This window comes from Schistocerca gregaria, chromosome 6, assembly GCF_023897955.1.
Source record: "Schistocerca gregaria isolate iqSchGreg1 chromosome 6, iqSchGreg1.2, whole genome shotgun sequence".
NCBI classification, from domain to species: Eukaryota; Metazoa; Arthropoda; class Insecta; order Orthoptera; family Acrididae; genus Schistocerca; species Schistocerca gregaria.
This window is the reverse complement of record NC_064925.1, coordinates 54,634,444-54,659,602: the sequence shown is the minus strand read 5'-3', so window position 1 is coordinate 54,659,602 and position 25,159 is coordinate 54,634,444. Positions and strand designations below refer to the sequence as shown.

The 25,159-nt window shown below is 45.3% G+C and overlaps 1 protein-coding gene across 1 annotated transcript in view; it reads left to right on the top strand.

Moving 5' to 3' along the window:
- LOC126278722 (histone-lysine N-methyltransferase SETD1A-like) overlaps positions 1–25,159 on the top strand; it is a 493,303-nt gene that overhangs the window by 408,687 nt on the left and 59,457 nt on the right. The gene's annotated exons all lie outside the window — the stretch shown is intronic.

Here is a 25,159-nt window from a genome sequence, read left to right as displayed (position 1 = left end):
GTAAAAGAATCAATAAGGATGTAGAGACTTATCTCACTAGGGGTAAGATAGATCCTGCCTACAGGAAAATTAAAGAGACCTTTGGAGAGAAGAGAACCACTTGTATGAATATCAAGAGCTCAGATGGAAACCCAGTTCTAAGCAAAGAAGGGAAAGCAGAAAGGTGGAAGGAGTATATAGAGGGTTTATAGAAGGGCGGTGTAATTGAGGACAATATTATGGAAATGGAAGAGAATGTAGATGAAGATGAAATGGAAGATACGAAACTGCGTGAAGAGTTTGACAGAGCACTGAAAGACCTGAGTTGAAACAAGGCCCCGGGAGTAGAAAACATTCCATTAGAACTACTGACAGCCTTGGGAGAGCCAGCCCTGACAGAAATCTACTATCTGGTGAGCAAGATGTACGGGACAGGCGAAATACCCTCAGACTTCAAGAAGAATATAATAATTCCAATCCCAAAGAAAGCAGGTGTTGACAGATGTGAAAATTACCGAACTATCAGTTTAATACGCCACAGCTGCAAAATACTAACGCAAATTCTTTACAGACGGATGGAAAAACTGGTAGATGCGGACCATCGGGGAGGATCAGTTTGGATTCCGCAGGAATGTTGGAACACGCGAGGCAATACTGACCCTACGACTTATCTTAGAAGAAAGATTAAGGAAAGACAAACCTACGTTTCTAGCGTTTGTAGACTCAGAGAAAGCTTTTGACAATGTTGACTGGAATACTCTCTTTCAAATTCTGAAAGTGGCAGGGGTAAAATACAGGGTGCGAAAGGCTATTTACAATTTGTACAGAAACCAGGTGGTAGTTATATGAGTCGAGGGGCACGAAAGGGAAGCAGTGGTTGGGAAGGGAATGAGAAATCGTTGTAGCCTCTCCCCGACGTTATTCAATCTGTATATTGAGCAAGCAGTAAAGGAAACAAAAGAAAAATTTGGAGTAGGTATTAAAATCCAGGGAGAAAAAAATAAAAACTTTGAGGTTCGCCGATGACATTGTAAATCTGTCAGAGACAGCAAAGCACTTGGAAGAGCAGCTGAACGGAATGGACAGTTTCTTGAAAGGAGGATATAAGATTAACATCAACAAAAGCAAAACGAGGATAATGGAATGTAGTCGGATTAAGTGGGGTGATGTTGAGGGTATTAGATTAGGAATTGAGACACTTAAAGTAGTAAAGGAGTTTTGCTATTTGGGGAGCAAAATAACTGATGATGGTTGAAGTAGAGAAGATATAAAATGTAGACTGGCGATGGCAAGGAAAGCCTTTCTGAACAAGAGAAATTTGTTAACATCGAGTATAAATTTAAGTGTCAGGAAGTCGTCCCTGAAACTATTTGTATGGAGTGTAGCCTTGAATGGAAGTGAAACGTGGACGATAAATAGTTTAGACAAGAAGAGAATAGAAGCTTTCGAAATGTGGGGCTACAGAAGAATGCTGAAGATTAGATGGGTAGATCACGTAACTAATGAGGAGGTATTGAGTAGAATTGGGGAGAAGAGGAGTTTGTGGCACAACTTGACGAGAAAAAGGGACCGGTTGGTAGGACATGTCCTGAGGCATCGAGGGATCACAAATTTAGCATTGGAGGACAGCGTAGAGGGTAAAAATCGTAGAGGGATACCAAGAGATGAATACACTAAGCAGATTCAGAAGGATGTAGGTTGCAGTAAGTACTGGGAAATGAAGAAACTTGCTCAGGATAGAGTGTCATGGAGAGCTGCATCAAACCAGACTCAGGACTGAAGACCACAAGAACAACAACAATATATTTAGTCATGACTGGCATCGTCGCGACATCTAAAGACATAATAATACTGCGAGGAACACTCGTGAACCATGACGCAGGTGAGCCGGTACCGCACACTGCTTTCAGCTGTAATACAAACAGCCGAGGGGACTTGCCGATCAAAGACAGTTTCAGTTTCTACGAATTATGTTCTAATTTAATTATGTTTATTTTTTGTTTTCTCCATAAAGGTGGCAACATGTTCTTCATGTTCTCTGTTACAAATGGGCTTTATCCGAATTTAGATATATCAATTCACAACGTTTAAGTTGTTTAGGTTTCCAGTTGTAGGTAAAGTAACAGAAAAACGTGTGAAAAGGTAAAAAGTGGCAATGTATATCGAAGAGCGACGATTTTAGACGGGCATATGGCAGAAGTAAGACTCAAAAGAGAGTTATTACTATTTAACATGCAATCTTAAATGCACGACAAATGTCGATTAAGTTGCTGAAGGAAAATGACCGAGCACTCGCACCAAGTGGTGGAGGACGGGGTCTCGGAGAGGGACGGGGACTGAAAAATGTGCTCACAGAGGCGACCAGTAAATGAAACTAACTCTCCGTATTGTAGACCGGAAGAGAGCCTACTTTATGTGTATGGGTTACGTGGGTTACAGGAATGAAGATGTATCGCCTAAGATGTGCTTTGTTCGTAAGAAGTGTGGGTATATCATGTAACTAATACGGTATTACTCAATGGAAATGGGGGGAGGGAGGGTGGAAGAAGTGGGGAGGGGGGGGTAAATAATGTAGAGTAACCTCAAGAGATGACTTCAGTAAGCAAAAGGATGTGTGGGTTGCCGTAGTTACTCGGAGATGAAGGGGCTTGCACGTAGTATAAAGAGGAGCATCAAACCAGCCATCGGATTGAAGACAACAACAAAAGCAAAATCACTGTGTTTGCATGTCGACACAATGCTGCCGTCGTGTTTCCTTTTCATCCAGAAAAGCTAATTATACATCCTTTAGTACGTTTGAGTTGTTTGTGTAACACAGTGCATTTGTTTCCAGCCTGCTGTGTCCACTAACTGAAGAACTGCAGCGCACGATTGTTCTTCAGTGCCATTAACTGAAATCGTTTCACGAGCTTATATAAGCTCCACCCTAGCGATCCGTGAAGTATGAAAAGGAAAGTACATTCACAAAGCTCAACCTTAAATAGTGAATGACGACAGATCTGGGTTGTGCTGTGTTTGCGAGCGCAACATATTAAGTGGTCGTGACCGTAGCAAATAAAAAGAAACTGGTAAACCAAGTTTATCTGTTTGCTATATTCGAATTTAAAGTAACGGAATTCGAGAGAATGAGGACAAAGCGCATGCTGTTCTGTAAATACAGGGCTGCTGTTATTAAAGTGCAGCTACTCGCGGAAGTGCAGTGTGGCCTATAATTATCTTATACCTGCAAAACTTGACAAATATTGTCATGCGTCCTCGTGAAAACGAAGTACGCTGGAAAAATATTAGTTCCAATGTTGTCCACTAGGTGTAAATCTGGCGCCGTATAGCATCTCATTGAGGTCTCCGGTAGTTATACTGAACAAAATGTGTAAGTGGCGATTGAGAATAAAATCAACATCATGCCTTTCTCACTCGTTCGACCCGCTCTGCCGACGCCTATCCTTAATCCATGACGTATGGAAAAAATTCTATACGTCTTTCTTGTAATCACAGCGCCAGATTTGCACCTGGTGGCCACAATTAACTATTTTTTCCGTCGTAAATCGTGTTCGCATTAACGCATTAGAATGTCTACAATGTTCCGCTGCCATACGATAATAACAGTCGACACTGGACATGTGTGAGTAGTTGCACTTCAATTAAATCTACCTGGTGGTTACTGTTCCAGAACGCTCTGTTTCCCTCGTAGGAAAACACTGCTAGGGTGGACCTGCACCTGGCGCAACTGAGCGCAGCGAGCCTGCAATGCAGCGATAAAACTAAGCGGCTTCCGGCGTGAGCTAAAGCATAATGGCTACCTGGAGGCAGTTCCGCAGAGGGAGGGGATTTACGGGAAACAAATAATGCTGCCGTGCACTGTGAAATATATTTCATTCGTGTGCTTTAACCCACAGTATTTACATTTATTATGTTGCCAGAGCTTAAAAATATTTATCGCTCGTACTTTCATTTTTACCTCATGTTTTTCGCGGTACCTGTTTCAGTTATAGTACCGAAATATCGTACTAAGAATAACATTTCGTTATCTCTTACCCACTATTTTCATCCACATTACTTACTAAGTGTAACATTTACATATCCGCAAAATCATGAAAGAAAATCAATTTCACTTTGTTTGTTTATGATATTTTGCGTAAATTTAGATACAATTTGGATCTTAGTTTCCGGAAGAGACAAGCGTTTTTATGATATGATATGATTTGATTACTCAGGTCCCTAACTAGTTTGACGCTGTTACTGACACAAATTACTGGATGTTAATAACGTTCCAATATCCTTGTTTGCTAATAATTCTGTGGCAGCTGCTGAAAATTCCAACGTTGTCCATCTTTAATCGTTAATGAATGCGTAGCATGCATGACTACACAGCCGGATCACGATACCGGAGAGTAAAAAGACGAGAGATAGCTACGCCTTACGACAGTGAGTACGAACTTTATTGTGCGGGGCGTTTACCAGGTATTCAGTGAGGAAGGATGGAATACGTCTGATTGTCACCTACCACCAATAAGCTGTTGAACAAGAGCAACAAGACAGTTGCTTGTCAGTATATAAAAAAAAAACACTTTTACAACCGTATGTATACGTGTGAGTATGCTTTCGAAACTGGTTATTGTTGTAGTGAGAGGGCAGGAGGGAGGGAGAGGGGGGAAGAGATAACAAAATGGTTCAAATGGCTATGAGCACTATGGGACTTAACATCGAAGGTCATCAGTCCCTAGAACTTAGAACTACTTAAATCTAACTAATCTAAAGACATCACACACAACCATGCCCGAGGCAGGATTCGAACCTGCGACCATAGCAATCGTTACTGGGCTACATTGTTATTCTCTGAAACATATACCTTGGCAAAAGAAATTAATTTTGTTCAGTAGGGCAAAATGTCGATCAGATTTATCTGTAGTTTGTGTCCTTGAAATCGTAAAAGCGTAGTGGATAGATGTATTGCATTAATCACACTGCTACCAGCCATATTGAACATACATAAAAAAGCCTTTGAGGAGCGTAAGGAGCATTTTTCATTAACTTTTGTCCCATGGTTTCTTAGTGTTTCTTCATACCATTTTCTATTTACAAATCGAGTGGTAATAGAGGCAGGCCACATGCATTCCCTCGTTTAATATCTCAGCTTGTGGTACTGCTTCCACAGCGAAAACATTCTGATTCTTGTGGAGCTGTAATTTTTTTGCCTTTATAATCACTTACGATAATCTGACCTCAATATCAAGTCCTTGCGAGAGTTGGTACGGGCGTGCAGAATATTCACAAATACGTCGCAAGAAACTGTCGGACTAAAAGTAGCAACGAGGTTGCTATGTAAAGACGCTCAATATGTCTGTAACACTCATAGACGAGCCTAATAAACTCTCACTCACGCCTCCCGTCCTAGCCTTGAGATATCAGATATCGCCGTAAGCGAAACGTACGTCGGCAGTGTCACAAGACACTCTAAAAATATTTGGCAAGTTGACGAAATACCCCGGCAGGACAGGGATCAACAGATGTGTGTGTTACCAAGTGTGCTATATTTACATATTACAGCTGCCACTGTCTCTTACTGGCGAACGGTACAAAAAACCACTGTTCGAAAATGTGAACAACATCTTGTAAGACACAGCACGAGACGAACGTGACTTAGGATTGATCTGCCTCCCTAACTTAGCTGCAATGGTTTCCCAGTCACGGGTCGGGACACTTCGCCAAAACCTTTTGTCTCTCTCTGAATATACCCCGTCAGTCCAGAAATTTTCGGGACTGGATTAATGAAATATAGATAAAAGTTATGGTTTCCTACATACTGTCTCCCACAAGAGTACGGCGGAGAAAACTTTCAATCACGTGAAACTGTCAGAAAATTTCTTTTGTGGGATTTTGTTGAAATCGCGCATCACGTTCGCACCATCTTTGATCGTGGGGGGAGCACCAGAGACCCATTGTGCACTTTGTCGTTTTGTGCTAGGTTCGCATTGATAGCACAGTCTTGTCTCCGCTGATACATTTATCCAGGAAAGAATTGTCCGTGTTTGTTATTTCAGTACAGACGCGGCAAGCGTCCACACGCCTTGGTTTTTTGTTCGGGAGTCACTATGTGCGTGACTTCCTTTTCACACAGTTTTTTCTTCAAGACATTCTGGAGAATATTTTGATCACTTGATTTAGAGACGTATAGTTCGCTGACCCGCTGCGATTCGTGGCACGACAGCAGCGTTGACACCTACGGCCGTACGGCCTGCCCACTGCTCACAGGATGGGTGCTCATCTGTTATCTACAGTTATCAGTTCCAGATGTCACCGTAGTTACTGCGCTGACGTCGCTTAAACGCCAGGAGTAAAATCACTCTAGGAACTTTTTGGACGCACGGGGTGTGCAGTAACGAGACTCTCTCGTCATCAGGTGAAACGACAGTGTCTGTAATTAAATTTCTCAGGGATACCATACCAGATTAGTGCGCCGAGCAGACGCCACGGCATCGTGTGGTAGAGGCGTCATTTGGATCTGGAATGAAGGATGTGAGGTCGACACAACGCTCTCCCAGCAACTGATTGCTTCCCAGACATAGTATTCCCTACTTGTAACTCACGTAGCTCCTAGACTGGCATCATGAGGCTGAGTCCGCCCGTTTCCAAACTCTTGGCAGTCCCGGGAATTGAACACTTGTCCACCAGAAGGCAGACAGACATGCTGAGACCTCAACTACAGGGTTGCATCAGATGCATATGTTATGAGTCATAAGAGAACTGAAAGAAAGATGATGATAGCAGAGACCGCGCCTTCGTCTGTAGCAGACAAAAGCATTATCGCAGTAACCGTGTTCGACATCATCTACCTAATCATTATGGCTCTATTTCAGATGATAAAAGCTCAGGAAACACTGTGAACATGACATAAATGTTTCAAAAGTAACACGGTAAATTTGGATGTTGTACAATGATAACTAAATATATGCCGCCACGTCTTTCCTCCTGCTTGATGACCGAACACTGTTCGTGAAATTCGTTTTCAGTATTGCAACCGTCTACGACTGGAAGTAAAAAATGAGTAAGTTTTTTCTTGCTAGCCCACGAGGTGAGATATGTGTGAAACTGAAAGCTTCACCCCAGTCGGCTGCAAACACCAACACAGGAGACGTCCTGCGAAACACTGCTTACTTCTGAAGCAGCCGTCGCGTCGCGTTGCGTGACGTCAGACGGTCTGCTTGAGAGCCTGTAAACGACAGCGCGTGAAGGCCGCACGAACGGGGGACAGCCTGCTGCGACCCATTCAGGCTGAGCGGGTCTCCCAGTCGGTACCTGATAGACTTAAGTTGAGGAGGAGAAACACGCCGCTTGCCTCTGATAGTGTCGCAGCAGCCGGCATCACTGCTGCACATCGACGATAACTTTGCTGTCGTCGCTGGAAGTGGGAGACGAATACAGGATCTGTTGAATGGAATGAACTGACTAATGAACACAGACTATACAATGACTGAAAAAGATGGCAACAAAAACTAATTAATGTAGTGTAACAAAATGTCGGGAATACATTGGTCTAGGTTACATATTTCAGTCATTAACATTGCAAGATCGTCTAATCAAAGCGCGAGATAAATCATTGGTAATAAGAAATGCTGCTAGAAGAATAACTAGATAACCGCCAGAATGTTGAATGCAAACGTGCGTGCATTGTGTTCTGTAGGTGCCGGAGTCAGTTTGTGGGATGGAGTCACATGCGGGCTGCACTTGGTCGGTCTATACAGCGATGGTTAATGGTGTTTATGGATGACGCTGGAATTCTCGTCCGATGATGTCCCATATGCGCTTGATTGGAGACACATTGTGTGATCGAGCAGACCAAGGCAACACGTAGACACTCTGTAGAACATGTTGGCTTACAACAGTGGTCTGTAGGCGAGGATTATCATGTTGGTAAGGCTACGACGTAATAAAGTGAGCGTCGGCACGCCGGTCGGGAACGACGGCTGTGATGTCAGCCATTCGCACGCTGACCGACCTCCCTCCAGGACGACAACGCGACAGCTGCGGCCCCTACGTGAAGAGGACAGAAGCCCCGCGCCCGACTGCTCACAGCCCAGTTCGATAGCAAGTTCAACGTTAGCCACTTCGTTAGCCGACGCATCGTAGCCCCTTCATTAGAATCTCTATATAGCACAGACTTGTGTATGTCTATTCTGAAGAAGACTGGCTACTTCCTACGTCGCCCTTTGCTTGTGACACATTCATCAATTTGTAATTGTCTTCTTATAATAAAACTTAGTAATACGAGTTGTTTAATTGTTTGTCGATCCTACGACTTATCTTAGAAGCTAGATTAAGAAAAGCAAACCTACCTTTATAGCATTTGTAGACTTAGACAAAGCTTTTGACAATGTTGACTGGAATACTCTATTTCAAACTCTGAAGGTGGCAGGGGTACAATACAGGGAGCGAAAGGCTATTTACAATTTGTACAGAAACCAGATGGCAGTTTTAAGATTCGAGGGGCATGAAAGGTAAGCAGTGGTTGGGAACGAAGTGAGACAGGGTTGTAGCCTCTCCCCGATTTTATTCAATCTGTATATTGAGCAAGGAGTAAAGAAAACAAAAGAAAAATTCGGAGTAGGTATTAAAATCCATGGAGAAGAAATAAAAAATTTGAGGTTCGCCGATGACATTGTAATTCTGTTAGAGACGGCAAAGGACTTGGAAGATCAGTTGAACGGAATGGACAGTGTCCTGAAAGGAGGGTATAAGATGGACATCAACAAAAGGAAAACGAGGATAATGGAATGTAGTCGAATTAAATCGGGTTATGCTGAGGGAATTTGATTAGGAAAAAGAGACAGTTAAAGTAGGAAAGGAATTTTGCTATTTGGGGAGCAAAATAACTGACGATGGTCGAAGTAGAGAGGATATAAAATGTAGACTGGCAATGGCAAGGAAAGCGTTTCTGAAGAAAAATTTGTTAACATCGAGTATAGATTTAAGTGTCAGGAAGTCGTTTCTGAAAGTATTTGTATGGAGTGTAGCCATGTATGGAAGTGAAAGCTTTCGAAATGCGGTGCTACAGAAGAGTGCTGAAAATTAAATGGGTAGATCACATAACTAATGAGGAGGTATTGAACAGGATTGGGAAGAAGAGAAGTTTGTGGCACAACTTGACAAGAGGAAGGGACCGGTTGGTAGGACATGTTCTGAGGCATCAGGGGATCACCAATTTAGCACTGGAGGGCAGCGTGGAGGATAAAAATCGTAGAGGGATACCAAGAGAAGAATACACCAAGCAGATTCAGAAGGATGTAGGTTGCAGTAAGTACTGGGAGATGAAGAAGCTTGCACAGGATAGAGTAGCATGGAGAGCTGCATCAAACCAGTCTCAGGACTGAAGACCACAACAACAACAACATGTAGCACAGACTTGTTTGTCTATTCTGAAGAAGACTGGTTATTTTCTTTGTCGCCCTTTGCTTGCGACACATCTGTCAATGTTAAGTATTTGTAATTGTTATAATAAATCTTAGTAATACGAGTTGTTCCATTGTTTCTCTAGCGAACCGAGTATGCGGGATTCCTAGAGACAACAGATAAACACCACTGGAATGTTGTTCATGAATGGCAGCACAACAGGTCGAATCTCCAGACTGACGTACAAACTTGCAATCAGTGTGTGTGGGATAATTACGAGAGGGCTACTGCTGTTATGCGAAATCGTGCCCAAGACCGTAACTCCAGGTACAGGTCCAGTGCGTCCAGCACGCAGGCAGGCTGCTTGCAGATCCTCACCTGGCCTCCCCCTAACCAACACATGGCAATTGTGGTGTCACCGCGAGGCACCACACTGGCCAGGTTGTAGCCTACAAATCGGCCGCGGTCCGTCAGCACACATCGGACCCGTGAGTCGCCACTGTCGACGCTAGCAGACCGAGCGCCGCCACTCGGCTGGTCTTATGAGACAAGCTAGCGCACTGGCCAGTTCTACAGCCGACTTTAATAGGAACGGTTCACTTGTTGTAGATTCAGAGATCTCATTTGCAGAGACGCTAGTTAGCTAGTTGTCTCCGTGCTTGCCAAACCCTAGCTCGGCCAGCGAGGTCGCCGGCTATCTCCCCAACTGAGAACGTTTAGAGCCTTGTGCTCAGGACTCTCCAACCAGCTCGGGATTTTGATGATGTCAAGTGTCAGTTGCACACAATTCAGTGCGATACTGAACAACTCTATAAGTCAATTCTAAGTGGAATAATTCCTTGCGTAAGGACTAGAGACGGACCAGCGTCTTATTGACTTGCTCTATTTTTGAAGCTCCTTCGCTTGAAGTAATTATCCAGTTATTCTGATTCTTCAATCATTTGTTTGTCTGTACATGTACCTCACACCTATCCAATTCCGTCCCATTCGAATAATCCCTTCATGGTGAGTTGTTTTTTATGTCTTAGAGTGCATATTGCTATAGTTTCGCTCTGCGCATTCTCATGCTGCGTTGCAATGAGAGATTCGGACTTCCCTTTCTCACATTTCTGTCGAAAGTACGATATAGAACTTGGTGGCTGCTTCGCTAAACTTTAGTAATCTTCGAATAGTGTTGGTGTCGGCAGAACTACTAAACATTGAAATTGAGCATCAAATAGAAAAGGAAGTTAGAAAATCTGATTGACAGAGCGGGGGCGACGTAAGGAGCAAATTAGGATGGGGAGAGAAGTCATTACTCTACAACTATCAACCGTAGGTCTTATTTTGCGGAAGAAACCTCTGGTAATATACGTGTGGAGCACAGCACTGTATGGAACTGAAGCAGAGCTACGTGAGCAACAAGAAATACGAGAATCGGTGAGTTTGAGGTGATTTGTCACAGAAGGATGCTGAAAATTAAGTGCACCAAAAAGGTAAATGAGGCACAATGAATGGGAAACGCTGGCTAGTAGAAAGGACCAGATAATAGGATTCTGCTAAGAGATCAGGGAGTGTAGAGGGAGGTGCACAGGCTAAAAATTGTACGGAGGAAAAAAGATTGTCATAAATCCTAACATGTAGATAAGTTATCTGTACAGGAGTCGAAAAAGAGGTGCAAACACCGCGAGAGAAGTGAGCTTCAACATAAATGCAGATGCTGGCCAAGTCTGTTTTACGAGCCAAAGATAGCTGAAGTGTTTGGGGCTTCAAGAGGCACGGTATCCAAGATTTGTATCGCATGCAGGGAAACCGGAAAACATTTTCCGCTACGCCACAACGCGGACAAAAGTGTATGTTGAGTGATCGTGCCGGACCATCGTTGAAGAGGACTGTGACAGAAAAGGAGAGGAAGGCAGTAGCAAAAGTCACTGCAGAACTGAATGTCGCACTCGCGGAACCGTCACTATCAAAACACGAGGGAAGCTCCAGAAGCACGGAATTGTAGGGCGAGCTGCAATTCCAGAACCACTTGTCAGTGCTTAAAATATCCGTGACTGGAAAAGGTGGCGCCGAATCCATAAAACCTTTTCTGTGATGAAACAGAAGAATGTCGTTCGGCCGGATGAGTTTTATTTCGCGCTGTTTCTAACTTCTGGTCGAGTTTACGTCATAAGACAGAGGTGTGGCGGGGTTAGATGCTGATTTGGGCAGCCATATCGTGGCATTCCATTGGCCTCATGGTTGCTCTGCAAGGTCGCACAGGAGGAGGATTGTGTGACTTTTTTGGCTGATAGTATCCACCCTATGTTACAGTCTTTGTTCCTAAATGGTGATGCTATATTTCAAGACGACAGGGCCCTATTGACACAACTCGCATAGTCCAGGACTGGTTTTGTGAGCACGGGGACGAATTTTCGTATCTCTCCTGGCCATCACAGTCACCGGATCTCATTACTGTTGACCCTCTGCGGCCTGCTTTAGAGAGATGCGTGCGTGGTCGCTGTCCAGCTGCACCTGACCCTGCCGATGCCTTTCAGGACTAGTCGTGTGAGATACTCCTGAGAGCCACACGGTACCTGTATTTATCTTCTACAAGATATGTGGAAGCTGCTTTGAATGCCAACGGCTTCCTTACACCGTATTAGGCAATGTGTTGTGTTCTGCTGTTTCCACAGTCTTGTCCACCCTCTATATACCGTACCATCTGTACCTCGGTATATCTTTGAGTGAATGTCATAATACAGATCCAGAGGTCTGGAGTTAAGTTTCATTTCGTCCTACCATTTTTCTGTCATTTGCCCTTTGTTCCACCCCTGGCAGTCACTTCTTAATGTGGATCTCACTAATTTGTAACGTAGTTACCACAACATTAGTGGAAATATTTATAAACAAGCGGTGGGATACTTTTTACGAACAAATTTAAAGGTGCCACCATCTCTCTCATAGAAGTACTACACACAGTCATTATGTCTAAAACAAAACAGTTACAAACATAAAACTACTAAGAGTATGAGGAATTCTAATTATCATAGAAAACAATCTTTCAATTCACATATCGAACGGAGGATGCATTTTATTGAGTTCCTGAAGAGACTTAGTTTTGATTTGTAATACAAAACAAAAAGAAGATACTCTTTAACCCTTATTACCCCATGTGGGTCCGGGTATAAGAATAGGCCCGAGGTATTCCTGCCTGTCGTAAGATGCGACTAAATGGAGTCTCAAACGGCCTTTGTGTGATGGTCCCCTGCAGGGTTTGACCTTCCCGAAGACCGAGCCAATTGGGGAAGGGTGCCTTTCATGATGCATTGTCCATCATGCATTGAGATCTTTAGCCCACTTTCTCGTCGTCGCATTGCAGTCCCGCCCATTCTCCCCACGTATGTCAACGGGTAGATGCCCATCCCCCTGGGGCATCGGGACTGCCGGCAATGGCCACCCTGACAGGTGGCCTTTACTGCGGCTGGGTGGCGCCCGTGACCTCAGTGCCCTCCTTTGCCTGAACAACACCAATTGCGGTGCAGATCGCTCCACGTTGCTGCGGCTATACAGAGCCCCTGTCCAGTCCCTAACTGACTATGGGAGTGTGGTTAACGGTTCGGCAGCGCCCTCAGCATTGCATTTACTCGACCCTGTGCACCACTGCCGGGTTCGACTAGCGACAGGACCTTTTAGGACGAGTTCGGTGACCAGCGTACTGGCGGAGGCTGTGGTCCCACCGTTGCAGATCAGACATGCACAACTGCTCGTCAGTTCCGAAGCACACATTCGTAATTCTCCTGAGCATCCGAAATACCGTCTCCTTTTCCCGCCCGCGGCAGTCCATCTCCCGCTCGGCGGCCCTGGTCGGGGTTAATGATTTGCGGTTCGCGTGCCGTCCCTTCTCTCCGAACTGGAGACCTTTCCTTTACCACCTCTACTTGCGGCCCGTTCACGTACGCCTCCGTAGTGTACACCTCGGCCGCAGCTTCGTCTGGACCTGTCACGTGGCCCTAAGGACTCCGTTAACCCTGCGGCTCTCCGCTGTCACTTCCTCTCGATTCTTGACGTGTTCCGGGTCTCTGAAGTGGTCCACACCGACGGCTCGATGGCTGATGGTCACGTTGGCTTTGCCTACGTTCAAGACGGCCTTATTGACCAGTATTCCTTACCCAATGGATGCAGTGTTTTCACTTCAGAGCTGGTGGCGATTTCTCGTGCACTTCAGTATTTCCGTTCGTGCCCTGCGGAGTCTTTTCTTCCCTGTACTGACTCCTTGAGCAGCCTGAAAACTGTCGACCAGTGCTACCCTCGTCACCCTTTGGTAGCGTCCATCCAGGAGTCCAGCTATACCCTGGAACGGTCCAGTCGTTCAGTGGTGTTCGTCTGGGCCACTGGTCACGTCGGAATCCCAGGAAATGAACTTGCTGACAGGCTCGCCAAACAGGTTACAGGGAAACCACTTCTGGAGTTGGGCATACCCACAACTGACCTGCGATTGTTATTACGCTGCAAGGTTTTGCGGCTTTGGGAGACGGAGTGGTATAACCTCAATACGCACAACAAACTGCGTGCCATTAAGGAAACTACGAATGTGTGGAAGACCTCCATGCGTGCCTCTCCCAGGGACTCTGTGGTTCTCTGTCGGCTCCGCATTGGCTATGCCTGAGGAGACCCACCCACGGCTACCTCCTGCTCCGTGAGGAACCGCCTCTGTGTCGGTGCGGCGCCCGGTTGATAGTGTCCCATATTCTTCTGCTCTGTCCTTCTTTGGCTGCCCTGAGACTTCATCTTCGGTTTCCGGACTCGTTATCATTGATTTTTGCAGGCAACGCCTCATCGGCTGATTAGGTTTTACGTTTCATCCGTGAGGGTGGGTTTTATCGTTCGATCTGAGTTTTAGCGCATGTCCTTTGTCCCTCTGTGTCCTCCACCCTAGTGCTTTGAGGATGGAGATTTTAATGTGTTGCACGGTAACTGGCTTTTCCTTTTTATTTTCGTGATAGGCCAGCCACTGTTTTCTGCTTCCTTGTTTTACTCTTTTCGAACTTTTTCTTGCATGTCTCTGTTGTTATCTTGTCCTCTTTTGTTCCTTTTAGTGTTCGTTGCCTTTCCTTCGTTCTTGTGGTCTTTCCTTTCTTTCTGTTTTGTGTTATATGCTCGTCTGTTTTATTCTCATACTTATAGCATTGTTTTATTAGGAACAAGAGACCGCTGACCCTCTTTTAAACCAACCAACCGTTACCCTTATTATACTGGAATCCTGTTTAAACGTAGAACAACGGCCGCGGTGGTCTCGCGATTAAGGCGCTCAGTCCGGAGCCGCGCGACTGCTACAGTCGCAGGTTCGAATCCTGCCTCGGGCATGGATGTGTGTAATGTCCTTAGGTTAGTTAGGTTTAAGTAGTTCTAAGTTCTAGGGGACTGATGACCATAGATGTTAAGTCCCATAGTGCTCAGAGTCATTTGAACCATTTTTTTCCGTAGAACAACACAGAAATTACTACAGGGAAGTAGGGAGGGTACAGATGAAAGTACGTCTCAGAACTTAAAACAACTGGGAAAAAGTAAAGACCTGGACTCCCAATGGACAGAAAGGATATCGACGTCCAGTACGACACTGGAAAATGTGCTTATGCAACAAAGTGTGATACCTAAGCCGACGCTGATGTTTCTTCATGATTAATCTGAAATTCTCAGTGAAGTACCTGGCAGAGGGTTCATCGAACCACCCTGAAGCTATTTGTGTACAGTTCCCATCTCGAACAGCACGTGTGAAAAACGAACACTCCCATCTTTCCGTGCGTGCTCTGATTTCTCTGATTTTATAACGTTGATCATTTCTTCCTAAGTAGATGGCAGCCAACAAAGTGTTTTCACACTCAAATTTGTGACTGAAATTTTATGAGAAGATCCTGCCGCAACGAAAATCGTCTGAGTTTGTGATTGTACCCCACCATTTCGCATACCATATACTCTACTTCTCGATAACACAAGACGAGCTACTCTTCTTTGAACATTTTCGATATCCTTGGTCAGTCATATCTGATGCGGATTCCACACTGCACAGCAGTTCCAGGTGAATTAAAAAAAAACTTTAGTTTCTACAGGGAATCATATACCTTTCTTGGCAAATGCCTTTCCGAGATTGATGTCTGAAATACTTCTCTGTGATACAGACAAGGGAGAGATTAAGTCAACTATTAAATCACTCAAGACTAAGGACACTCATGGTTATGATGGAGTGCTTAGCAGGATATTAAAGTACTCTGCTTCACATGTGAGCCCTGTATTTAGCCATATTTGTAATTTCTCCTTCAGGAATGGTCAGTTTCCTGAACGATTAAAGTACTCAGTAATAAAGCCGCTTTATAAACATGGAGAAAGGGATAATGTAGAAAATTTTAGACCTATTTCTATGCCATCATTGTTTGCTAAAGTTATTGAGAAGGCTGTGGATGTAAGGATAATTGATTTTATATCACTGGATTTGCTATCAAATGTACAGTTCGGCTTTAGAACTCGTTTAACAACAGAAAATGCTATATTCTCTTTTCTATGTGGGTTAAACAAAAGGCTTCGAACGCTAGGCATATTTTTTGTTTTAACTAAGGCGTTTGATTGTGTTGATCAACTTATATTGCTCCATAAGTTGGACCATTGCGGAATACGGGGAGTAGCTCACAGTTGGTTCACTTCTTACTTTAGCAACAGGCAGCAAAAGGCTATGATTCGCAATCTAGAAACTGGCTGTGATGTGGAGTGTGAGTGGGGAACGGTCAAGTGGGAGGTGTCCCAGGAATCAATGGTGGGGCCACTCCTGTACCTTATTTATATAAATGATAACTCCAGTCTTACGGTTAACTCTAAAATATTTCTGTTTCCTGATGACACTAGCTTAGTAGCAAAAGATGTTGTGTGGAACATTGGCTCGGTTTCAAATAGTGCACTTCAAGACCTAAGTTCATGGCTTCTAGGAAATAAACTAATGCTAAGACTCAGTTCTTACAGTTTCTATCGCACAATTCATCAAAAGCTGACGTTTTAATTTCACAGAATGGCCATATGATTAGTGAAACTGAACAGTTCAAATGTCTAGGTGTCCAGATAGATAGTAAACTGTTGTGGAAAGCCCACGTTCAAGATCTTGTTCAGAGGCTTAATGCCGCCTTTTTGCTATTCGAACGGTATCTGAAGTAAGTGATCGCTCGACACGAAAATTAGTATACTTGGCTTATTTTCATTCGCTTGTGTCAAATGGTATTATACACTCCTGGAAATGGAAAAAAGAACACATTGACACCGTTGTGTCAGACCCATCATACTTGCTCCAGACACTGCGAGAGGGCTGTACAAGCAATGATCACACGCACGGCACAGCGGACACACCAGGAACCGCGGTGTTGGCCGTCGAATGGCGCTAGCTGCGCAGCATTTGTGCACCGCCGCCGTCAGTGTCAGCCAGTTTGCCGTGGCATACGGAGCTCCATCGCAGTCTTTAACACTGGTAGCATGCCGCGACAGCGTGGACGTGAACCGTATGTGCAGTTGACGGACTTTGAGCGAAGGCGTATAGTGGGCATGCGGGAGGCCGGGTGGACGTACCGCCGAATTGCTCAACACGTGGGGCGTGAGGTCTCTACAGTACATCGATGTTGTCGCCAGTGGTCGGCGGAAGGTGCACGTGCCCGTCGACCTGGGACCGGACCGCAGCGACGCACGGATGCACGCCAAGACCGCAGGATCCTACGCAGTGCCGTAGGGGACCGCACCGCCACTTCCCAGCAAATTAGGGACACTGTTACTCCTGGGGTATCGGCGAGGACCATTCGCAACCGTCTCCATGAAGCTGGGCTACGGTCCCGCACACCGTTAGGCCGTCTTCCGCTCACGCCCCAACATCGTGCAGCCCGCCTCCAGTGGTGTCGCGACAGGCGTGAATGGAGGGACGAATGGAGACGTGTCGTCTTCAGCGATGAGAGTCGCTTCTGCCTTGGTGCCAATGATGGTCGTATGCGTGTTTGGCGCCGTGCAGGTGAGCGCCACAATCAGGACTGCATACGACCGAGGCACACAGAGCCAACACCCGGCATCATGGTGTGGGGAGCGATCTCCTACACTGGCCGTAAACCTCTGGTGATCGTCGAGGGGACACTGAATAGTTTTCGGTACATCCAAACCGTCATCGAACCCATCGTTCTACCATTCCTAGACCGGCAAGGGAACTTGCTGTTCCAACAGGACAATGCACGTCCGCATGTATCCCGTGCCACCCAACGTGCTCTAGAAGGTGTAAGTCAACTACCCTGGCCAGCAAGATCTCCGGATCTGTCCCTCATTGAGCATGTTTGGGACTGGATGAAGCGTCGTCTCACGCGGTCTGCACGTCCAGCACGAACGCTGGTCCAACTGAGGCGCCAGTTGGAAATGGCATGGCAAGCCGTTCCACAGGACTACATCCAGCATCTCTACGATCGTCTCCATGGGAGAATAGCAGCCTGCACTGCTGCAAAAGGTGGATATACACTGTACTAGTGCCGACATTGTGCATGCTCTGTTGCCTGTGTCTATGTGCCTGTGGTTCTGTCAGTGTGATCATGTGATGTATCTGACCCCAGGATGTGTCAATAAAGTTTCCCCTTCCTGGGACAATGAATTCACGGTGTTCTTATTTCAATTTCCAGGAGTGTATTTTGGGGTAACTATTTCCATTCTAAAAGGATATTTTTGGTTCATTCGGCAATAAGTCCACGAACGTCCTGTCGACGCATTTTCAAGAGGTTGGGTATTTTGACATTGGGCCCTCAATATATATATATTCCTCAGTGTCATTTCTTGCTAACAATATTAGCTCATTCCCAAGAATAAGCAGCTTTCACTGATTTAATACTAGGCAGAAATCCAGTCTGCATTTCGATGACATTTCTTTGACTCTTGTGCAGGAAGGTGTGCAGTATACTGCTGCATCCATTTTTAATAAACTACCACTCGAATTCAAAAACCTTAGCAGTAATCCACGCGCTTTCAAAGCGAAACTGAAGAGTTTCCTAATGGGTCACTCCTTCTATTCTGTCGAGGAGTTCCTTGAAAAATTAAGCTGCTTCTTGTGGTATTGTGGATTGCGTTTACTTAATCTTATGGTCTGACTTTTTTCGGGTCCATGAACATTTTATTTTTATTTGTTATTGCTTTTATGTTGTAATTTAATGTAGTGACATGTTCCATGGCTTTGGAGATTTGCTCCTCAATTTCGTCCTGCGGAACTTAACGTGTAGATAAAAAAAAAGACTGATTAGTAGACTTATTGCACTTTCTTCGTGTCCTGCCAATAAATCGCAGTATTTGGCTCGCTTTCCCCACAACATTATCAGTGTGTTCGTTGCAGTTTAAATTACTCGTAATTTTAATCCCTAAGTATGTATTTCAATTTACAGCCGTTAGATTTGTGTGATTTCTCGTGTAATCGAAATTTAGCGGGTGCCTTTTAGTTCTCATGTGGAAGACTTCACACTTTCTATTGTACCACAATCTTTTGGTCTCTACATTTAAAACGGTCAAATGTTTCTGCTCCTCAGGTTTTCTCACTGTACAGGGATAAACTTAGCAAAGGGCGAACTATACTATTCATCTCAAACTGACGAATCACCTTCACTGACTGAAGCGCCGGGTGACGGCAAGCGCCTGCAATGGAACACACGGCTACCCGCAAAGCATAGCGGCACTGCACACTGCACAGCTCTCAGGAACAAAAAGTTCTGAGGCTAGACTCAATGAGTGTTAGTGTTTTTTAACGTCCCGTCGACAACGACGTCATTAGAGACGGAGCACAAGCTCGGGTTAGGAAAGGGTGGGGAAGGAAATCGGCCGTGCTCTTTCAAAGGAACCATCCCGGCATTTGCCTGAAACGATTTAGGGAAATCACGGAAAACATAAATCAGGATGGCTGGAGACGGGATTGAACCGTCGTCCTCCTCTAGACTCAAAGAGAACAGGGGTCAGTCTGTATACTCCAACACAGTTTAGTACCTGAGTATACGTTACTGTAGATATTTTAAAAAAATGCATCTACTTTTGAGATAATGGTGAAACAAAAAAATTAAATGTACTTGTGAGACTTCCTGACAGATTAAAACTGTGTGCCCATCCGAGGATTGAACCCGGACCCTTATGTTTCGGCGGTAATGCTGTTAACGACAGAGCTATTCAGACATAACTACGACCCGAGTATAAAAGAGCACACTCCGTTGCAGAGTGGAAGATTCATTCTGGAAACTAGTTTTTGTTGGTTGTCCTTGGGGCCAACAAATGTGCCAGCGATACATTTGGTACTGCTTATTTCTAATAATTTTCTTTCTGTATATTCGATTTTTGTCGCCCAAAGCACATTGTGAAGCATGCTTAAAATTTATCAGTGCTTTGCTTTCCTTTTCATTGCTGTCAGTCGATAAATTACTTTAACACTCGTTTCGTGTAGCGAATTGATCGAATATTCATGGTTTTTCCGGTAATGAGATATACTCGTACCAGTATATCGCCACAGTGTTTCCATTTATATGTTACCGAAGTCTATATTCAGAGTGTTACCTTCGAGAAGTCCAAGAAGCTGTACTTTTGGGTCAAATTTCACTACCTGAAAAATATTTTCTCATTCGCTGAAAGATGTCTTAGAACCAATGTATTTACGTGTTGATTTTACAAATCACGAAAATATATGCTAGTACAGTTCATTACTGATGACAAATGTCTACATCTACATCTACATGGTTACTCTGCAATTCACACTTAAGTGCCTGGCAGAGGGTTCATCGAACCATTTTCATACAATTTCTCTACCATTTCACTGTCTAATGGTGCGTGGGAAAAAGGAACACCTAAATCTTTCTGTTAGAGCTCTGATTTCTCCTATTTTATTATGATGATCATTTCTCCCTACGTAGGTAGGTGTCAACAAAATATTTACGCATTCGGAAGAGGAAGTTGGTGATCGAAATTTCGTAAATAGATCTCGCCGCAAAGAAAATCGCCTCTGTTTCAGTGACTGCCACCCCAACTCGCTTATCATATTAGTAATACACTCGCCCCTATTGCGCGATAACACGAAACGAGCTGCCCTTCTTTGCAATTTTCGATGTCCTCCGTCAATATTATCTGGTAAGGATCCCATACAGCGCAGCAGTATTCCAGCAGAGGACAGACAAGTGTAATCTAGGCTGTCTCTTTAGTGGGTTTGTCGCATCTTCTAAGTGTTCTGCCAGCAAAGCGAAGTCTTTGTTTCGCCTTCCCCACAATATTATCTGTGTGGTCTTTCGAATTTAAGTTGCTCGTAATTGTAATTCCTAGGTATTTAGTACCATTGACAGCCCTTAGTTTTGTGCGATTTATCGTATACCCTAAATTTATCGGACTTCTTTTAGAACCTATGTGGATGACCTCGCACGTTTCTTTGTTTAGTGCTAATTGCCACTTTTCACACCGTACAGAAATTCTCTCTAGGTCATTTTGTAATTGGAATTGATCGTCTGATGATTTTACAAGACGGTAAATTACAGCGTCATCTGCAAACAATCTAAGGCAGCTGCTCATATTTTCACGTAAATCATTTGTATAAATCAGGAACAGCAGAGGGCCTATGACACTACCTTGCGGAACGCCAGATATCACTTCTGCTCCACTCGATGATTTACCGTCCATCACTACGAAACTGTGACCTCTCTGAGAGGAAATCACGAATCCATACAACTGAGACGATACTCCATATGCACTCAATTTGATTACTAGTCGCTTGTGAGGAACGGTATCAAAAGCCTTCTGGAAATCTAGAAATATGGAGTCGATCTGAGATCCCTTGTCGACAGCACTCATTTCTTCTTGGGAATAAAGAGCTAGCTGTGTTGGACAAGAACGATATTTTCTGAATCCGTGTTGGTTATGTATCAATAAGTCATTTTCTTCAAGGTGATTCATAACGTTACAGTACAGTATATGATGGGAAGCAGTGTATGTACAGAAAATGAAATGAAGAACAGAAATAGCAGAAGTGCCATGGTGGATGACATAGGTTTTTCAAAACAAGGTAATCATTTCGACTGCAAACGGAAGTTTTCAATGTGTTTTTTTACTTGCGGTAGTGGTGTACAGCTTTTTAATGTGTAAATCATTGTACAATGAGGCGTTGCAGGTAGGATGGACAGGAAAATAAAGAAATGGGTGAGGGAGGAGAAAAGTGGGAGGCGTAATGAAGACTGTAAAGGAGATGGGTGCGAAGACTGCACGACCGCTTCTGACCTCGGCTTTTTGCGCATTAAACCAAATAAAAAACATCATAAATGTAATGCATAGGAATGTGTGAAGGAGAGAGACTTTAGGCATCAGCGGATGCCAAATGGCTGACTTTGAGACGCAATAAATATCAAATTCTAGTGAAATACTTTTAAGCGCCAAAGAAACGTATAGGCATACGTATTCAAATAGAGATATGAAAACAGGAAAATACGGAGCTGCAGTCGGCAAGGCCTATGTCAGACAACAAATGTCTGGCGCAACTGTTAGTTCGGTTACTGCTGCTACCAAGGCACGTTACCAAGATTTAAGTGAGTTTGAACGTGGTGTTATAGTCGGCGCACGAGCGATGGATCACAGCATCCCCGAGGTAGCGATGAAGTGGGGATTTTCCCATACGACCACTTCACGAGTGTACCGTGAATATCAGGAATCCGGTAAAACGTCAAATCTCCGACATCGCTGCGGCCGGGAAAAAATCTTGCAAGAAGAGGAGAAACGACGACTTAAGAGAATCGTTTAACGTGACAGAAGTGCAACACTTCCGCAAATTACAGCAGATTTTAGTGCTGGGCCATCAACAAGTGTGCCGGCCGGAGTAGCCGAGCGGTTCTAGGCGCTACAGTCTGGGACCGCGCGACCGCTAGGGTCGCAGGTTCGAATCCTGCCTCGGGCATGGATGTGTGTGATATCCTTAGGTTAGTTAGGTTTAAGTAGTTCCAAGTTCGAGGGGGACTGATGACCGCAGCAGGTAAGTCCCATAGTGCTCAGAGCCATCAACAAGTGTCAGCGTGCGACCCATTCAATGAAGAATCATCTTCATGGGCTTTAGGGAGCCGAGGGCTCACTCGTGTACCCGTGATGACTGCACGACACAAAGCTTTATGCCTCGCCTGGGCCCCTCAACATCGGCATTGATTGGAAACGTGTTGCCTGGTCGGACGAGTCACGTTTCAAATTGTATCGAGCGGGCGGATGTGGCTGATTCACAGTTGAAGAGGAACTCTCGGGCTACGTTGTATGTACGTGACGAGCAAAGAAAGAGTAATTTCTTGAGGGTGGTAGGGAGAGAGCGGGGAGGGAGAGGTAGGAGCAGAGTGAGAAGAGCAAAGGTTCAAACGAGAGCTGCACTCTTCGTCACAGCTTTTCTTAATCCACCTGAAAGGGTGAGAGATTCAACATATGTAGGCGGCGATGCTACTATAAACACATTGTGCTCGGTAGAGACTTCTAGTCTCAACATTTCACGAGCCTAAGTTCTGGTGGGTGTCGGTGAATGTACGTGTTACTTCCTGGAGCGTAAGACTCTCGTAATTACGGCAACGGCAAATGGGGGGAATTTGGATGTATACAATTAGATACAGACTGTCTTTCTTCCCGAGCGCCGTCCGCGTATTAAACAGACGGAAAGGGGGTGGGAGTTAATCCTGGCACATCGTGGCACACATCCTATGGAGCCATGTGCAGTACGTGAGCAGACGTAAAGGGCATTCGCCGTTACTCGAAGCTCCTCTCCGGCAACACAATATAACATGTGAGGACACCATTGTACGCTTATCTGAACTGCTTAAGCACTTGTCGCCCGATCCATTTCGTACGTCACCATGTGCAGCTGTGTGACGGTAGTACACTACTGGCCATTAAAATGGCTACACCACGAAGATAAGACGTGCTACAGACGCGAAATTTAACAGACAGGAAGAAGATGCTGTAATATGCAAATGAATAGCTTTTCAGAGAATTCACACAAGGTTGGCGCCGGTGGCGACACCTACAACGTGTTGACATGAGGAAAGTTTCCAACAGATTTCTCATACAGACACAGCAGTTGACCGGCGTTGCCTGGTGAAACGTTGTTGTGATGCCTCCTGTAAGGAGGAGAAATGCCTACCATCACGTTTTCGGCTTTGGTAAAGGTCGGCTTGTAGCCTATCGCGAATGGGGTTTATCGTATCGCGACATTGCTGCTCGCGTTGGTCGAGACCCAATGACTGTTAGCAGAATATGAAATCGGTGGGTTCAGGAGGGTAATACGGAACCCAGTGCTGGATACCAACGGCCTGGTATCACTAGCAGTCGAGATAACAGGCATCTTATCCGCATGGCTGTAACGGATCGTGCAGCCACGTCTCGATCCCTGAGTCAACAGATGGGGACGTCTGCAAGGCAACAACCATCTGCACGAAGAGTTCGACGACATTTGCAGCAGCATGCACTATCAGCTTGGAGACCATGGCTGCGGTTACCCTTGACGCTGCATCACAGACAGGATGTTGGTGTACTCAACGACGAACCTGGGTGCACGGTTGGCAAAACGTCATTTTTTCGGTTGAATCCAGGTTCTGTTTACAGCATCGTGATGGTCGCATCCGTGTTTGGTGACATCGAGGTGAACGCACATTGGAACCGTGTATTCGTCATCGCCATACTGGCGTATGACCCGGCGTGATGGTATGGGGTGTCATTGGTTACATGTCTCTGCCACCTCTTGTTCGCATTGACGGCACTTTGAACAGTGGACGTTACATTTCAGATGTGTTACGACCCGTGGTTATACTTTTCATTCGATCCCTGCGAAACCCTACATTTTAGCAGGACGGCGTATTGCAGGTCTTGTACGGGCCTTTCTGGATACAGAAAATGTTTGATTGTTGCCCTGGCCAGCATATTCTCGAGATCTCTCACCTATTGAAAACGTCTGGTCAATGGTGGCCGTGCAAGTGTCTTGTCACAATACGCCAGTTACTAATCTTGATGAACTGTGGTATCGTGTTGAAGCTGCATGGGCAGCTGTATCTGTACACGCCATTAAAGCTCTGTTTAACTCAATGCCCAAGCATATTAAGGCCATTATTACGGCCAGAGGTCGTTCTTCTGGGTACTGATTTCTCAGGATCTATGCACCCAAATTCCGTGAAAATGTAACCGCATGTCAGTTCAAGTGTAATATATTTGTCCGATGAATACCCGTTTATCGTCTGCATTTCTTCTTGGTGTAGAAATTTTAATCGCCAGTAGTGTAGATTTCGTAAAGTCGCTGATTTTTTCTTCATATGTATTTAAGCGACAGAATTAACACACCTCACTGCTAAATTATGGTCGCCTCCGGAAGCTACTGAAAAAGAGGAGGCGAATATGTTGATATAGCAGGATGCGGACGTGGTCGTCTCGTGCGGGAGCCGGAGGCTGCAGCCGCTCCTGGGGTGGAGCGTGGAGTGTAGTGGAGTGCGGTGGAGTGTAGCGGCGCAGGCGCCCTCCCACGCACCATCGATCTGTCGGCGACGCGACGCGACGCGACGCGACGCCACGCCACGCCACGCACCGCGGCCGCGAGAGCTGGCGGCTGGGAGCTAGAGGCTGTAGTCCGACAGTGGAGTGGCCACAGCGGGGTAGCGGCCCACACCTGCCCAGGCAGGCAAGGGGGGCCCCTCCAGGCCAGAGTGGAGGGCGCGGCCGATGCGCAGACACCACACGCACACGCAACACGCACACGCGCTCCGCAGCTGCGGGCTCTCGTAGTGCACTGACAGACACCATAAACCGTATCTATTAA